The following is a 14,859-nucleotide window of genomic DNA, read 5'->3' on the forward strand; positions in this document are numbered from 1 at the left end:
ACTCTTGCTGCTCACCACTAACGACTTCCAGCGCCGCTCTGGATATGTGGTAGGATCCAGGCAGCATGTGTGAAATTGCATATTCTTTCAAATCAGCCCATTCTGGAAGTTTGGATCGATAAGCACCGTGGTACTCTTCGTCTGCCAGCGTGTGACAGGCTTTCGTGACTCGAACCTGCACTCATCCCAGGATCAACAGCCCGGAAGCACTTCCACCTTGTTTGACAAGCGTTCCTCCGTCTAACTGTAAGAGCTGCTGTCCAGAGCGTGTGTAACGTCGACGGCTGTCAAGTCCCCTCCTCGAAGGCACATTATACAACATTTGCTTATTTGTTTCTGAATTTGAAGGTGATGCCAGGCGCAGTACCTTGAACTGCTAGTAAGATTGCTATTACAGGCGCTATGGCACTGTGGAACACTTGAAGAAGGAACTTTCATACAAGGCTCTAATTACGCTACTTGGTTGAAAGATGTACTGTTCGTCATCAACAGGCTTCCTTGTTCAACATAATATAACTGTGCCTGATATATAATACTCGCAATATGAAGTTTGTGTGACGCACAGTTTTCTTGGAACATTGACGAACGTAACTATGTGCGTGTGTGTGTGTGTGTGTTAAGACGCGTTGGCATCAGGCTCATAGGTAAAATGTGTATTTTATAGAATACATCTTAAAGGTAGGGGCCTGTATGGTTGCCGCAAGGTCAGAACCGAAATGTTGGCGCGATACTATATGTATATATATATATATATATATATATATATATATATATATATATATATATATATATATATATATGCGCCGGGCTGTTTTGAAGTAATCGCCGGTGAAAGTACCTTCAAGAAAAACTGCAATGCACCAAGGGCTCAGACTAGCAGGTCAAATTTTTATTTTCTGTGAAATTGATTTTGATATACGTCTTTTATTCTCCGTGCTTTTCAGTAACAGGCATGTCTTCCGAGTAAACGGGAAACGAAGCCCGGACACCTGCACCCACCGGGACATTTAGGACAAGTCTGGAAGAATACAGGCATGATTAGTTAGGGAATTCGAAACTAAAATGAAATTCCTTTATTTAATAAGAGTGTATCAAGCTTACCAACAACACTGTTTCTAACAGTTATGTCCGCGACTGCATTTGTTGTAATTAGACTCTCACATCATCCATATTAAAATAAGTTTGCTGGTGTTGTGGCCGTTTTGCAATCATCGGCACCGTCACGAAATAAAGTAACAATCACATCAATGAGCACTAAAACATGACCAGCTTACAACGCACTCAACTTTATAACCTCACTAATAATTTTTTTGTCATTAGCAATCCTCCACTCCTCAGTTTGTTCTCAGGCCTAAGTGTATAGCCATAAGTCGAAGTCTTGTTGTGATAACTGGCACGTGGACAGCAGAGAAAGGCTCAACAAGGATGCACTATTTACTCTCACGTTGATGTTACTGAAGTATATTGTTCCGCGAAGGACGAGTCAATTAGACGAGCAACTATTTACAGAATATATTTACAACAGTGGCTGCAGCGCTGACCGGTTAGATTCAGAGTGCGAGCCCAGTTCGTTCTTCCTCCTCTTTTCTTCCTCCCGCGCGCCTCGTTCAAATAACCAAATACAACATGCGTGTAGCATAATCCCCCGGCGGCAGATGCGACGTCTCGGAGCATCTATATGTCATCACTGAGAGTCTGATACTGCTTCAGTCGTGTAACGTGCACGATATCAATGGACTGGGAAGGAGAGCGGGAGTCAGGGGCGAATCTCTTATGGGATGGGAGCCACGGCAAGAAGCACTCTGTATGGACCTGTGTAGCGAGACAGTAGTTTTTCTGACAGGCCGACCGGACGCGACGGAGACCATAGAAGCATCGAAGAAACAGGCGGGAAGTGCACCTCTCGGTTTCGCTGGTCGTACAAACGTCCTTGACTTTCTTGGAAGTTCAGAAGGCGGTCACGGGCAATTTCTCTTGCGTTGGCAGCGCGGGCGATGGCGTCAAGTGCATACTCACTGGTCGGTGACGCGTGAGCAGGGAGGGTTGTGTCGAGGGGCAGTGCTGGTTCTCGGCCGAACAGAAAGAAAAATGGGGAATAACCGGCTGTGTCGTGGCGTGAGGAATTATAAGCAAACGTGACAAACGGTAGAGCGAGGTCCCAATCAGTGTGGTCTGAAGAGACATACTTCGCAAGCATGTCTATCAGAGTGCGATTGAGACGCTCCGTGAGGCCATTTGTTTGCGGATGGTATGACGTGCATAGCTTGTGCCTCGTTGCACAGGACTGCAAGACGTCTGCGATAACTTTTCATAGGAATGTTCGGACAAGATTTGTGAGAAGTTGTCGTGGAGCTCCATATAATAAAATCACGTCGCGTAGAAGAAAATCGGTGACATCTATTACACAGCTTGTAGGAAGCGCTGGAGTGATGGCGTAGCGCATGGCGTAATCCGTGGCCACAACAATCCACCAGTTCCCAGAGGTAGATAACGGAAAATTGACAAGTCCAAACCAACCCGAAAAAATGGCTCGTGGGAATGTCGAGTGGTCGATGGAACCCGGCAGGGACCGTTGATAGTGTCTTGCGCCGCTGGCATTTCTCACACGCAGCTACGTATCTTCGAGCGGAGCGAGCAAGCCCTGGCAAAAATAAGCGTTGGCAGATCCGGTCGTAGGTACGTGACACACCGAGGTGGCCGGCAGTGGGGAGGTTGCGAAGTTCGTGGAGTACAGCCGAGCGAAGGTGTTTAGGGATCACAAGGAGTAATGCTGGGCCGTCGGGGTGAACTTTGTGGCGGCAGAGTACGCCATCTTGAAGCGTGAACAAGCGAAGGGAACTATCGGCAAGTAACGATTCCAGGCGGTCAATGATGATACGCAAGGACGGGTCACGGTACTGCTCGTCGGCGACATGGCGCAGCGGCGAAGAAACGACCTCAGATGTAGAGGTCGGTTCTTCGATTGGGTAGCGAGAGGGGCAGTCTGCGTCTTGGTGTTGGCATCCCGACTTGTAAGTCACTGTGTAGGGATATTCTTGTAGTCGGAGGGCCCAACGACCGAGCTGGCCAGTAGGCTCCTTGAGCGATGAAAGCTAATAGAGCGCATGATGGTCTGTTACTGAGAAGGGCTTGCCATATAAATATGGGCGGAACATTGAAACAGCCCAGACGACAGCAAGACATTCGAGCTCGGCAATTGAATAGTTGCACTCTGCAGTTGTCATGAGCCGGTTAGCGTAGGCTATAACACGGTCATCTCCATGTTAGGCGTTGCGCTAAGACGGCGCCGATCCTATAACCATTGGCATCGGTTCGGACCTCTGTAGGCGCGGACGGGTCAAAGTGGGCCAAGACAGGTGGATTGGTGAGAATCGTGATAAGGCGTGCTCGTGCGGCTGCCTGGGGAGAACCCCACATAAAATGCACGTCTTTCTTCAGAAGTTCAGTGAGTGGTCGAGCAATCGCTGTGAAATCTTTCACGAGCCGTCTGAAATCCGTACAGAGCCCCACACAACTCCGGATGTCTTTGACAGACTGAGGTACAGGAAAAGCCGTTACTGCTCGAACCTTCTCCGGGTCAGGTTGTACGCCGGAAGCATCGACGAGATGGCCTAGCACTGTAATCTGTCGGTGCCCGAAGTGGCACCTTAATGAGTTTATTTGAAGCTCAGCCAGATCGAAGGTCGATGAGCGAAAAGTATTTGGCACAGTGAAGACAATTAAGAGCGTCGTCGGTTCGTGGTAAAGGGTAAACGTCCTTTTTAGTGATTCGGTTTAGGTGGCGGTAATCAACACAGAAAAGCCACGTGCCATCTTTCTTTTCGACGAGCACGACCGGCGACGCCCAAGGACTCGACGAGGGCTCAACAATGCCTTTGGCGAGCTTCTTGTTTACTTCCTGCTGAATAACTTGCCGCTGTGCCATGGACACGCGATACGGTCGGCGGTGAATGGAAAATGCATCATCAGTGTTTATCCGATGCCAAACAAGGGTCGTCTGACCAAGTGGTCAATTGTCAGTGTTAAATATGTCGCGGTAGGAAAGCAAAATGAGATATACGGCGGCTGCTTGAGCAGGTGCGAGGTCCGGAGCGACCACGGGGCGTAATGCATGGGCCGTCGAGGTTCATAGCATTTTGCGGGTAATGAGGAGGATCTGGAGACGCGTAGGCTGAAAAAGCAGTGACGTGGTCGTCTGTCATTGACCGGAGCATGGCCACCACTATGCCTTCAGGTAACACTTGCTTCGTCAAGTCTAAATTGAAAACGTGGAGGCACATCCGATTAGCGACAAGGGTTACGACGGAGTGAGGCACAGAGATGTTGCGCGCTAGGAGGACATCAATAATAGCTGTGACGACATAGTCGCCATCAGGCACGGTTGCCGTTGAGGCACGGTTGCCGTTGAGGAGATGAGCAAACAAACGCTGTAGAGCAGAGGGTGTTCGGTTGTTCGGGGCGAACGTCTGAAAGAACAGGAAGCTCGAGGCAGAGCTAGCGTACCAGCGGCACCGTCGATGAGGGCAGAATGCGTCGTCAGAATGTCGAGCGCGAAGATTAGGCCATGAGAGCAACTGGCCAGCACGGTGAATAGGACTGGAATTTGGCGGCCAGAAATTCGTATGCGAGCAGTGCACATACCACTGACGGCAACAGTGGCGCCATTGGCGAAACTTACAGCTCGAGTGATGGCGGGCGTAAGAATGTTTTGAGGCAACGACTTAGGTTAGCGCTTACTATGGACACTTGGGCTCCAGTATCATCGAATGCCATCAACGCAACACCATCTACGTCTGCTTCAATTAGGTTCGTGTTCGTGAGTAACGTCAACGGAGCATTTGTTCAGGACGAAGGTGATGCAGCACTAGCCTCCAAGAGCTGCATGGCTTAGTTTTCCGTCCGGCGGATTGGTGAGGAAAAGCAGCGAGGTTGGGGTGACGGGGAGCGAAGGCGATCGCATGGAGGAGCGGCTGTCAGGCGCATCAGAAGTAGGGTACAGACGGCGAGGGGAATAACGGCGAGCGTCGGGCGTATGTGCGAGGAGCAGGGAATGAGCTCTAGTATGGAGGCATCCAGGGGGTGCGGCAGTGGCGGGATAGATGCCCAACTGGGTGGCAGCGGAAGCAGATCCGTTTGTCGTCAGGGATTCGCCAATCACCAGGATTGCGTGGTCTGGGAGCGATATACTGGTCATTGGAGCTTGTGGCCATGAGAATGGGTGCCGAATCCGGTCGGGAGACAGAGCAAGCGGTAGGGATGCCAAGGTTTGCAATTTCTTGCCGCATAACTGCTTGAATAACGGAAATAGTGGGGGCTGCTTGGTCAAAGGTACCGTCAAGGGGTTGTGGGTAAAGAGGGGCCAGATTCGCCGCTTCAATCTCTCGACAAACGATACGCTTGAAATTCTCTTGAAATGGTCGTGTGGCGGTAAGAGCGGAGCAAGAGGACGTGGCAGGTGTGTTTGGGAGCCGGGAAAACTGTGGGACGACGCGGCGGCTTTTGGCTACCTCGAAGCGGCGACATTCTTTGACGATGGCGTCGACATAGAGACGTCGTTATAGACGAGCAAATTGAAGGCGTCGTCCGCGATGCCTAATAGGATATGGCCCACCGTGTCAACCTCGGTCATGTGCTCGTCGACTTTCCGGCCAAAGCGCGAGCACTTCCTGTATCTAGGCAGACATACGATTTCGGTCGACGACTGCACACGAGTAGGCAAGCTACTTTCGCGCAGCCTGTTGGCGACCAGACAGGTTGTCAAATAGGTCGCGAAGCCTCTCTTTGAAAATGTCCCAGCTGGTGAGCTCAGCCTCAAGGGTGTAAAACGAGACACGTGGTGGCCCGTCCAGATAAAATATCACCTTGGCAAGCATGATGCTGGGATCCCAGTGGTGGCTTTGGTTAACACGCTAATACATGCTGAGCCAGTCGTCAACGTGAACGCCATTTTGGGCGGAGAATCTACCAGGATCACGGAGACTAGGAACTGTAACGTGCGTTCTGGTTGGCGCCTCAGGGGTAGGTGGTGTCGGGGTGATTCCATCGAAAGCCCTGGTGGAGAAGACGACGGTGAGGCCGCTTCAGAGTTCAGTGGCGAGGACGGGGAACGTTACACCTCCACCACAATGTTACGCGAAGGTAGAGTCAATTTGGCGAGCAACTATTTGCAGAAAATGTTTACAACAGCGGTCGCAGCGCTGACCGGTTTGATTCACAGCGCGAGCCCAGCTTGGTCTTCCTCCTGTATTCTAGAGTGGTGACGCCCGCGCCCCTCGTTCAAATAACCAAATACAGCATGCATGTAGCAATATAATCAGATATTTGGCCAGAAACATCCGAATAGGCGTCTGACATTGTGCGTTGTGCTCCTATACTGGTAACCGCCATCAATATCGACGAGGAACTCAGTGTGCATAGTCAAAAAGCAGCACACATTGCGGGGCAGTAGCGCCCCTTGCAATAATACAGTAGCACATCTAACGTGCGCGATGGCTCAACACGGTGATGTGTGCGTCAATAAATACCAGATTAATAATAAATACCATACCTGTCCCTTGCTACCAGCATCGGTTGAATACCGCGCCTCCGCGAAGACAGAACACAGAACAGCTGCTACCCTAGTGCTTCATACGATAAATGCGGCTGAACAATGGGCAGCGGTTGTTTTGGTATATGTTGGTATTAAATGAAGCCAGCTTAGCAGGCGTGTATGAGAAATAGCCATTGTCTGGTGCAGCGACGTGCGGAGCGACGAATTAAAGATGAATAAACGGTGTCCAAAACATTCAAGCACGCGCACTCCTGCTGAAGTACTTATGGGTGCTTTGACACCAACGACATGGTGGTTAGAAATGGAGGTGGAAGCATCGGTTTCGGAGCCGAACAGCAGATCATGGAAGCGGCGGTGGCTCTGCTGTCGCTACTTACATCGGCTTCCTCGCGCGGAGAGCTGGGCGAGCGTGTTGCCATGGCAGGCTCCTTGTATGCATATGCTCAACGCCGCTGTTCTGCTTATGGGGCCTAAGACGCTTGACCGTAACAATAAAGAAGCAATGCTGAACGAACGAATACGCATAATAATTCATAGTCTGCTGGAAAGGTAAAGGAACGCTGGTTGGGCATGTAGATATGCAGGTGCCATATGTAAAGTATGCATTTAGATTATTTGTGGTAAAGACGCTTGATGGTAAGAAAACTACATGTCGTGCCACTCAAGACCGAAATACAGACAGTCCAAGTTTAAGTTGTGTACAATTTTATTGTAAAGCAAGCCTACAAGGGTGTCGAGAAAAATTAATCCAAAAGAAGTAGCGTACAACAGCATCTCTTTCTATGCTGTGAAAAGAAATAATTTCAATATATTCCATTTATTAAATACTATCAATATACTCGCGTACGGACGCATAGTCAACTGACCTTCATTTTACGAAGAGCAATATTAACTTCATCCTCTAAGCACCACCTTCCTAACCAAGAGTACTATTTATTATTCTTTTGCACTTGCCTCACTAAACTTATTCATTCTCGATGTCATTTGTTCTATCGAACAAAAAACGTGTGCTCGAAATGAATTTCGACCAGGAATGGCAAAGTATCGAAAGTTTTGTTCAAATCTCTATGGCTTTTCTAACTCTTTCTACTGTGTTGTCAAATCTGTCGAAAGTTTTCTTTAAATCGATAATAACACTAGTTGGTTACAAGGTGCATAAACCCTTTTATAATTCTTGCACCAAGAAAAATATTCAACAGCATCACGAATTAGGAACTTTTCCAGGTCTGTTATAAAGCTCAGGAAACTTGAATTGGGACGAAAGAATAAGTAAAACAACACGTCGCAGCATATCATGTCACACGGTAATGTTTCAAAGTGTTGCGCATTTCTGAGCTCGTTCTTTTCCTCACGTTGTTTTCAGCTAGCCCAAGAAAATATTGCAATGTGAGCGCATAGTATTTTGCATCTGTGCTATGTTTACGGTAACCAAGTATGCCCATAACAAAATATTTCTTGACAAAGCAGATGTAAGGTGGAATATGCTGCTAAGCCTTAATTTGTTAATACTGAAGGTGTAAAGAAATAAACTCTTCTATTTTTCTTGTGAATCCGTCCAGTTCCTGCAGAAAATAAAGCAGCCCTTTTCGTTGCATAAGCACTTTGTGACACCCTCGTTTATTGCGCAGCAACTTCCTGTTAGCGACTGACTTCCGGTTTGTCACAGAGGTGGGACCAGATTAAAAATAAATCTTCGAAAAATAAAAGCAGGTAGATGTCGATGGTTCTCCTTATGGTTGATGATGGATATGACGTCAGAGCACAGGTTTAGTACAGTAACGAGCTAATTAGGTGTCTGGAATAATTAAAACAACTTAGCAAAATCTAATCGCCGTACACCAAAGCACACAATTGTACACTTTAGATACCCAGTGCATCAGCACAGGTTCCCATGAAACTCCCAGACTAGACGTGACGTCATCGTTGACGTCACACTTAAACCAGGGGTCCCCGCTCAATAATAATTAAAATAAAAACAAGCTTATTAGAGCTACACACCACCTGACGCGGAATGAACCCCTGCCTAACGAAGCGGAAGGGTGACGTCACTCCCTCTTCTCTTGCTTCTCCTCTCCCGGCATACGCCAGCTGCGCGCAGGCGCTCGTTACATGCTCTGAAGTCAGCGGCGGAGGAGCGCGTAAGATGCGCCTCGTGCGCCGTCCTCTAGGGGGATACGCATCGCGCCCTCCTTCACTCCATCTTCCCTCCTCTGTGCTTGGCGGTTTATAGCCAGTTCTATGGGCTCGCTCCTCCGAGTTTGATTTCCCACCCTACACCAGTGTACACCAACGCGGAGGTGCCAGTGCCCCTAGCAGACACATAAGTCAAGGATTAGGGGTGTTTCTTATTTCTCTTTACACTTCTTTCGTCAGCTTGGCTTCTGCTGTACATCGGAGCTAGCCGCTAGAATTAAGGATCGTTAGAAATTATTAAATTTGTTCTTACTTATCAGCTTGCACGCAACATAACCTGTGGCGTAGTATGTAACACGGGAATCACTTGTCCTGAAATACCACACCGCTGATCACCTAATGCATCGGTTGAATCAAGCTTTTCAAGGTAGTCATTGAGGCACCCGTCGTGGTTGCTCAGTGGCTAAGGTGTTCGGCTGCTAAGCACGAGGTCGCGGGTTCGAATCCCGGCCGCTGCATTTCGATGGCGGCGAAATGCGATAACACACGTGTACCTAGATTTAGGCGCACGTTAAAGAAGGCCAAGTGGTCCGGAAATTTTCCGGAGTCCCCCTCTACGGCGTGCCTTATAATCAGGTCGTGGTTTTGGCACGTAAAACCCCATATTACAAAAAAAGAACTCAATGAGGCAACCGACGTCGGTACGATGGTCAAGATGGTCAAGACCTTCTTGCCTTTTTTCCTGATGGATAGGAGCCCTGTCGTACACCCAGGCTATTAGTGGTTTGGAAATGGAGAACATCTAAAAGGAGCATTCGTTTTTCTCGGCAACCACTCCACCAAATTTGAAGAGATTGGCTGGTCTTAATTGAAAAACTTGAAATATAGTGACTGTTGGTTCCGAATTTTCAATCTAGGCCTTCATTTTGTTATTAAAAACTGGCAATGTCGAGAATTTTCAGAAACAAAACTACCACGTTTACAATTCTCTAACTAAACAATTAAAAATGGTATCACAATTGTGTGAATTTCATCTAATAGTACATCTAAAGTGACAAAATAATATATTACACATGAATCTCAAAAATGTAGTGGTATAGAAATACAAATTCACGTAAGACATAAATTGACGTACCGAATTTGTAAACTTCGTGCTTCTATTTTCTACGAACTTTCAATTTTTTGAAAATGCCTTTGCATTTTCAAAAGAAAAAGCCTTTGTTTTCTTTGCCCGTCTGTTGTGCTGTTCCACCCTCGCAACACAACTTCACAGGCATCGAGAACTCAGTTTGTGGACACTATCGTAATATTTCTTGATGGCAACGTATTTATTCACAACAGTGTGCTTGCATTATGTAACACGTTCAGCAAAACGCCCACTTTCCAATAACTTCACCCACTTGGGGAGAGGGGTGCTCATTTTATAGATTGCCCTCCCTCCCCTTGCAACAACGTTATTTGATTGTTAGCCAACGCCTGTCTTGCCTAATAATTTTTCAGCACTCGTGTTGCCGTGCTCTTTCCCAATTCTATAACATCCAATACCAACTACCCCACGTCAAGCAGTGGTTCAGAACACCGTCAACCTAAAAGGTTTCGACTACAACGTCGCTTCTTATTCAAAGGACCAGATGGAATTCGTGATGTCATACTCAAGCACTAGCTAAATCGGTGCACCTGTGACGTTTAATTAATACTGTTTGAGTGAACACTTGGTCAGAAGTCCTAGCTAATTCAGTCACAAAAAAATTTGCGCTAAACGATCAGCATACGATTGGTGATAATGTCACATTTTCGCGGTTGCTAACCGTCTTCAGTTCCGTTTTAATGTGGTAGCGCCTAGAGTCACACTAATGTATGCTGTATGACGCTTAAATCCCGCTGTGAATGTTCTTGCGCAGGAAGCACCCAATATCTTTATTGCCTAAAGTCGATAGTTGAGCTGGTGGAAAGGGTTGATACTGAATACTGAGCGGGGGGGGGGGGGGGGAAGCGCAGGAAGTGCGAACAAACATTGAGCGCCCTTCAACTACTGCGATGAAAGAGGTCAGCGAAGCTGTGACTATGGTGGATCTACTGTAGTCAAAAATTCCTATAGTGAATTTATACATTATCATTATTGACTATATTGAGTGTCTTCGGCATATTCGTCAAGGAGCAAGGGCACCGGCGTCTTGTTTTGGCCCGGCGCGATGGCCAAGTAGTGAGTTTGCTATGCGAAGTCCGCCCCATCGTCATAGTCTGAGTCGCAATGTTCATAGCCGTGGCATACTGCATGGCTCCGTCAGAATCTTGACGTCAGGATCCTGGAAAATGCGGTTAAACGAGCTCCCGTCCCATACCGAGTCCAAAGGGCAACTGCTGCGAACAGTGATAGCACGATCTCTAGGTTATGAGACAAAGGGGCGCAATGATTGGTGGGACGTGCCGCCGCCGAGTATCGCGACACTAGTGAAAGAGGCATCGGCGGTGGAGAGAGGTATAACAATGGGCCATCCACCATCCGTTTGGCACCTGTGCTTAGGCACAACTGACGGGAAACCGCCACGCACGTGGAGCCAAGCTACCACGCACATGGAGCCGAAATTACTGTTGGTGGTGGTGGTAAAACTTCATTTCCCAAAGAAGGGGTCCTGAAGGACACTCGGCTAGGCGCCACGTGTAGAGGGCACCTCCCACGTCGGCACAGAGAGCCCGAAGCTCTCCGCCGCCTCGCGGGCCTCCTGGACAGCCCGAAGTTGGTCGTGTAGTGAAGCACTTTTTAGCACTATGTCCCAGTCTTCCTTGTTCTTGGCGTAAGCGTCAGTCGATGCACAACCACACAGCATATGGTTCAAGTCCACACGTTCACTGCAATGTTCACACACATGTTATCCGTCGTAGTCTGGGTCGATGTGCTTCATGCGCCAGGGGTTGGGGTATGAGTTCGTTTGGAGCAAGCGTAGCGTGACTGAATGGCTGCGCGTTAATTTCTTATCCGGGACGGGGAACTCTCGTCTGCTTAGATAAAAGTGCTTAGTGAGCTCGTTGTAAGTGAATAATTGATCCCTGTACTCAATATGTGGGGTAGCGGGGGAAACCGGAGAGACGCGGTCGATGAGTCCTCACGCCGCCTCGTGTGCCATCTCGTTGAGATTCCGCAGGCCGCCCCCTAAGCTGCTCATGTGTGCCGGGAACCATACAATGGAGTGATCGTTGATGTTACCTCCGCCTAAGATTCGTAGCCCCGTCTTATCTATCCCGCTCTTGGCGAAAGCTCGAGTGGCTGCTCTAGAGTCGCTGTATACAGTTGTGAAGCTCGAGTCTTTGAGAGCTAGTGCTATCGCTGCTTGTTCAGCTACCTCTGGCTTCTTAGTTTAAAGCGTGAGTGAGTTGCGCATTCGCCCGTGTCCGTCGATTATTGCTACCGAGTAGGCGTGCTCTTCCGGTATGTACGCAGCATCCACGAAAGCTGTCTGGTCGGGAAACCTTGCCGCGTCTGCCGCGAGGGCTCTGGCACGGGCGAGCCTTCTTCCTTGATTGTGGAAGAAGTTTATGTTTCTCAGGAAGGGGAGCACTTTAATTGCTTCTTATGTTTCTCAGGAAGGGGAGCACTTTAATTGCTTCTTGAATGACTTTAAGTAACTGGAAGACGTTGTCCCTTTCCGCTATGGTGTTGAGGCTGAGCTTGACGAGAATCTCTCTGCCCGCTTTGGTGCTTGATAGGCGTGCGATCTGTGCCGTGTGCTGAGCCTCGATGATTTCGGCAAGGGTATTGTGCACTCCTAGCTGTAAGAGAAGATCAGTGGAGGCATTTTCGGGGAGCCCCAACGCTGTCTTGAAAGCTCATCGTATGTGTACTTCGAGCTTTTTCCGGTGCTCTTTTTTCCAGTTGAGCATCGCACCCACATATGTGATTTGACAGAGTACAAAAGCGTGGACCATTCTAATGGCGTTGTCTTCGCTCAGTCCCGACTCCCCTGTGCCTATTCATAATGCTCAGAAACATTCGGATCGCGTTTGCAATCTTGATCTTGATGCTGTCCATCATCACCCAGTTGGAGCCGTTACTTTGGATGATTAGTCCTAGGTTTCGTATTTTGTCAACCGTACGTATGCGATTTCCGTCCCTGTCGTGTAACTCTATGCACGGAGTGTGGTGTCTGCGCCAGTCGTTGGACGGGCGCATTGGACGGGGATGTGGTCTTGGGGGATGGTAGATGAGCAGCTCGGATTTTCTGGAAGAGCAGCGAAGTCTCATTGGGGTGACCTGGGCTTCAGTAACCGAGATGGCTTCTTGCATGCGAGATTCTAATTCCGCATCGCTGCCACCAGTGCTCTAGATGGTGACATCGTTTGCGTAAATGGTGTGCTCCAGTCGGCAATTTTACTCAGTTCGCGAGAGAGCTTTGTCATCATCAAGTAAAATAATAATGGAGAAAGTACCGAGCCTTGCGGTGTTCCCTTATCGCCCAGTTCAAAGATATCCGAGAGACGTGCTCGCCTATCCGGAGAGTGGCCGTTCGATCCTCCAGAAACGCCTTGACGTAGCGGTAGAAACGTGTTCCGAGATTGTGTTCAGATATGGCTTTGAGAATGGCTTGATGTTGGATGTTGTCAAAAGCTTGCTCCACGTCAAGTCCTAGTAGCACCTTGGTGTCTCGTGTGGGGCGATCCAGCAGACTTTTCTTGATTCTTAGCATAGCGCCTTGCGCTGAGAGACCCGGTCTATAGTCCGATCATATTGTAGGGGAAGTACCCCTTTTCCTCTACGTATTCCGAAGGTCGGCTCAGGATGACGTGTTCGGCTAGTTTTCCAAGGCAGAACGTTAGAGAGATCGGCCTCAGGTTTGGTAGCCCCAGCGGCTTGCCCGGTTTTGGGATGAGGACCGTGTTGGCATGCTTCCACTTTGCAGGTAGATGGCCGGTTTTCCAGGCTTTGTTGATTTGTTGCGTTAAGAACGGGACCGAAGTGTCGTCTAAATTTCTGAGAGCCCTATTTGCGATACCGATTTGTGATACCATGTGCTGCAGAGTTACTGTTGACGTTGTGAATTGCGAACCGTACTTCGCTTTCTGTGATGTCCACATCTAGCTCCGAGTTTGGGACACCGTCGTAGTTCTTCCTTTGTAAGCTATGAGATTGCCCCGATTTAAGCGGTAAGTACTGTTTGGCAAGGTGTTCTATAAGTGCTTCGGCAGTACTGCATTGCTTCGCGTGGTGTACTAATTTGCTTAGCCTGATCCGTTGCATAGTTTCGGACTGTACCGTTTTCGTCGAGGAGGTGTTTTATGAGGCTCCACCCACTCCCTCTGCGTATTTTCCCGTTGAGGGAGTTACAGACTTCGTCCCATTGTTGTCAGGAGAGAACCACGCAATATTCTTCAATGGTCTTGTTGAGTTCGGCGAGTTTCCTTCGTAGTCTTCTGTTGAAACGTTGACCCTTCCACCTGGCTAGTAGTGGATTGTTTGGCTTCGAGTAGATTCGCTAGCCGACTGTCCCTTCTCTCTCCCTTAACGTCCGTCGTAATCATTCGTTCCGAGGCTACGATATCTGCTTTGAGCTGTTCGGTCCAACTAGTTATTGTGTGCTTCTTGTTTTCTGCTGTTTAGTTGGATGGCTGCGTGCGTATTGCACGCAATTTGTCCCAATCGATTAGTTTGTACTTCCTTTGCTTCTTTCCCGGGAGCTCTGCATCAATTCGGAGAGTATAGTGGTCACTGCCAAGGTCTATCCCCGAGTTGTGCCAGCCACATTTCTCTACGCCCCGGACGAAAGTGAGGTCCGGTGTGGTGTCTCGACATGTGGAAGTGCCACATCTAGTTGGTGTTTCCAGGTCTGTGATCAGCGTGAAGTCGAGATCGGAGGCTGTCGTGAGAAGACGATCTTTCTTGCTAGAGGAATACGCGTAGCCCCATGCCTGATGTGGGGCGTTAAAAACCCCACCTACAATGACTATCTTTGGCGATGCGCGCGATCTTGCCCAGAATGCCTCTGAACCATTGCCTCGTGTCCTTAGGGCTGCTGTACTGATTAGCGATAAAAATGCTTTGCTTGTTTCCTACGTGGTTGTTTGGTATGATCTTGATCGTGAGGTGTTCTAGATAGCAGGCTGTGTTGCGGATTTCATGCCGAATGTACGGGATCTTCTTTCCAATCAGAATAGCGACGCCTCTGCCCCGAAATTGTTTTTCT

The 14,859-nt window shown here is 48.6% G+C and overlaps 1 long non-coding RNA gene across 1 annotated transcript in view; it reads right to left on the reverse strand.

Annotated features, from left to right (window-relative positions):
- Positions 1-880: 880 nt before the first annotated feature.
- Positions 881-14,859, reverse strand: part of LOC119464690 (uncharacterized) — a 29,708-nt gene continuing 15,729 nt past the window's right edge. The window contains exon 4 of the long non-coding RNA XR_005194525.2: positions 881-1,018. This is a non-coding gene — a long non-coding RNA (uncharacterized LOC119464690). The remainder of the gene's footprint in view (positions 1,019-14,859) is intronic.

This window comes from Dermacentor silvarum, chromosome 9, assembly GCF_013339745.2.
Source record: "Dermacentor silvarum isolate Dsil-2018 chromosome 9, BIME_Dsil_1.4, whole genome shotgun sequence".
Classification (NCBI taxonomy): domain Eukaryota; kingdom Metazoa; phylum Arthropoda; class Arachnida; order Ixodida; family Ixodidae; genus Dermacentor; species Dermacentor silvarum.